Raw genomic sequence first — 3,971 nt, forward strand, 5'->3', positions numbered from 1 at the left:
TCAATTCCTCTTTCTGCTATATCCTTAACTATACAGCCTGGCTTGGTCTCACACATAGAGTGTTTGCTCTCTTTCTTTCTTTCTCTCTCTCTTTCTTTCTTTTTGCTTTCTCTGTCTCTCTCCCTAGATATGCACCTACCTTACTTTCTCTTACTTTTTCTCTCTCTCTCTCGCTCTTTCTTGATAGAGATATCTCACTTTTTCTCTTTCTCTAGCGTTTGCTCCCTCGTATGCTTTGCAATTATCAATTATTTCTTGTGCTTATTTTATGATTCCTCTTTGTGCTACATATCCTTAAACGCGCTATTTTCTTGTTTTTGGCTTGCTTGTGTAGTGTGTACTATATTCGGCTTGATGTTCTACTATGTGTGCTAACCAGTGTTTCTTTCTTTTTTTTTTTGTATTGTAGTACTCTTGTTGGCTTGTAAACTTTTATTGGACGATCGTTGGGTATTTTATGCGGCGCATTGCGCAATGTGCGGCTCGCACAGTGGGGCGCCGACGCGTTTTATGGACAACGCAATTAATTGCTACATTTTCCAAAAGAAAATTATGAACTAACATCAATTAGGACGCGAATAGATGCAGTAGATGCAGGAGGAGGAGGAGGAGGCGGCGCTGCCTACCTGTGCCTCCACCTCTCCTGACTGTGTGCCAATGTCTGTGACTGGCCAAGAAAAAAAAAAGAAAAAGAAAATAACGCTTAATGATTCAGGCTTTTTAATAGGCCATAAAATCTGAAAATCGGTATTGCATCGTTGCATAGCACTGCCCGAACATATTTCACATGTTTTTATTATTTTGGTGAAATTTTGCCAACGCATTTTATCGCTGATTTTTGCTATGTTTGTCATTATGCTGCGAGATTTTGTTGCCCGATGTTTTTGTTGCTGTTGTTGTTGTTGCTCTGGCCACATGCGGTTTTATTTGCCGGGCAACATGCAAAAGTTGAGACATTTATAATTGACAGATGTCAACAAGACGCTTTCTGGCTGGGCCGGAGGGGCTCCGAGTCGAACACAAATGACGCGACGTGACTTGGTAGCGGTTCAGAGATCGATGAAACATTGTTGAGCCCAAATATGGACAGAGAAGTGGCCTAACATCTGTTAAAGTATATACTTTTGTATTATAATTCCTACTACTTATTATTATTGTAAGTTTAAATAAAGGATATAGTACCAAGCTGTGAACCTTAGACCTGCCACTAAGACATTATTGGCAGCCTAGAGATTTCTATTAATAGTAGTATTTTGAGTAGAAGGACCTATGATGACATTGTTAGAGATCTTCATATTCTGATAGATTGATAGATATTCTGATATTATGAAGCTAAAATCCCATCTATATTTCTGTATTAATTACCTAATTTGACAAGCGTTTATTCGAGCATTTATTAATAATAAATGAAATGAAAAAAAAATAAAAAAATTTTAGTCAATGTTGGCTGTGAAAAGCAGAAAGCATTTGCTTTTTTCATTTGTTGGAAAATTATTTACAAATTGATCTAAAGTTGGCCGACTATTCTTTTTTCCAGCAAAAATATTTTCATTTTCTCATTTCCTCACATTATCTTATTCCATTGACATTATTTGCAATCAAAGCTTGAGTTGCTTTGCTCAACAAACTGACTAAACTTGAAGCAATAAATGCTCTACACTAAACGGCAATCGCGGACCAAATTTCAAATCTCTGCGTTAATCACCTGGCTCTGGGTTTGACCCAAAAGGCCAAAAGAAAAAGAAGAAGCAATAAAAACGTAAAATTATGAGCTCACCTCATAAAAATAACTAACGCCACAGTCAAACAAAAACGAAAACAAATCAAAGGAATTTCCATGTGATATCGAGCAGCCCAAATTCCAAAAAATAAATAAAATATATAAAAAATTTGTTGATGGTGCGTGGCAAGTACCGCAAATCTTTCGTTCAACATTTGCATATTTAATTAATTCAACGAAGAGGCAAACCTATAAATATGCAACCAAAAAGCACAGGCAGCCAAAATACACGCTATGTAGTACTCTAATTTGGTTGTCAAAACGGCTTCAGTTTTTAAATGTATTCAAAAAAAAAAAAAAACCAATGAAAAGTCAGCTTTGCCAAGCCCCACTTTAGATGCCCTTCTGAACATTTAGATATATAAAATATATTATTTCTAGTCTTAACTACTTGAAACTGATAATCAGAAATATAATTCGTACAACTTGGGAATTATATTCAGCAAAAGTTTCCTTAAACTTACATATTCGTTGCCAGTTGGCGATTATACTCAGAAATATAATTTCTTAAGCTTACATATTCTTTCTAACCATTTTCAAGGAATATCCCTATCTATATAGTTATATTCATAAGAATCGCACCCTACGGCAAGTTCATAGTTCATTGATTGATAGTTAACCATGCTACAACTAGCTTTGCAGCGATGTGAGGAAAAGGCTTCTAATTGCTAAGTTTGGATCGAGATATTATGTACATTTTTCGATCGATTCTTTTTGTGGTTCTATATGATATAGTAGCTTGTGCTGAAAGGATAATGCTAAGTTTGTTCAAGCTATCTTGAGAAATTAAGAAAGCAATAACTTAATAAATACTTTAACAATCGTTCCTATAGCATATATAAAAATTGTAGCTATATCGACTAGGCTATTCATACTGATCAATATATGTACTTCATTAATGCGTTACAAATTGCACGACAAAATTATAAGACCCTCGACGAGTGTATCCGAACTGAATACAAAAATTAAGTTTGTCGTCTAACGATACAGGCGCCAAATGTTTTGCCTATTTAAAAGTTAATAAAATCATATTATCTATAAGATTTATTGGTTCAATGGCTGCCGAACAAAAAAAAATAAACACGTAATACACAAAAAGCAACAAAATCAAATTCATGAAACCTGAGCGAAAACTATCCGCCTAATATATATAAATTTTAATTAGTGTGCGACGAGTCGAGCGATATTTGAGAGCTAGTATAACAGATCAAGATCTAAATCGAATTCCACATGCGGCATCGTGTCACGTAGTTCCCATTGTTGTTATTGTTGTTGTTGTTGTTGTTGTTGGCATGTTTCACTAATTAAGCCAAAATGAGCGCGTGTTGTGGCCTTTTTTGTTGGTCTTTGCATGATCTTTAATAATTTTTCGAAATATTTGTGGCATCTTTTGCAGCCTTGCAACTGATCTGATCTCGGTTTGATGATATCCCGCAGTGTGAAATATTTTTTTGATGAGAATTTATCATTGAGTGTGCAGCAACAGCTCCAGCTCCAGCTCCAGCTCCAGCTTCAGCTTCAGCTTCGTAGCTGGAGGAGGAGGCTGGCTGCCTGCCAACACCCAGGCAACCGTTTTAAAGTCTCTCGTTTTTCATGCTGGCTGCTGCTGCCTTTGGCCTTCTGTCGATCATAAATTGGTGCAACAGCCACAGAGGTCTCTGTCTCTGTCTCTGTCTCCGTCTGTGGCGTTGGCAGACTCCTCCTGCTGTCTCCTGTCTGCTGCTGATAAGCATCTCACCTGAAACCGCAGCGAGTGTAGCCGAGTGCCGGGTGCTGATTACTTGCTGACTGTCGCGCTTGGCCTTGATGAGAATCATGATTTGATGGCATTGCCCAGACTTGGCTGCTTGAACCGTGAGCTGCACAGTTCGCGCCGAGTTGACTTGCCTGGCGCTAGTTGGTTTGCCCACTCAAATTTCATTAGCCTCATGCGCTACTTATACCAAAATCCTGAGACTTAATTGCAGTTGATTATTTTGTTTCCGATTACCCATTGCGATAGCACAACAGATCTGGAGTTTGTGAAATAGACTCCCATGCTCTTAAATTCTGTGTGAAACTCACTCTCTTTTTCTAAGTTAATTTTCGGAAATGATATAGTAGTGATCAATAACTACAATCACTAATTTCTGAAGAAACATAATAACGGTAATCCTTCCTTTAAGTTTTGAAAATCACATAGAAAGGCGAG

Source organism: Drosophila montana, unplaced genomic scaffold (assembly GCF_035044405.1).
Source record: "Drosophila montana isolate Dmon_TW-CO22-7 unplaced genomic scaffold, ASM3504440v1 contig_3003_1, whole genome shotgun sequence".
Lineage (NCBI taxonomy): Eukaryota > Metazoa > Arthropoda > Insecta > Diptera > Drosophilidae > Drosophila > Drosophila montana.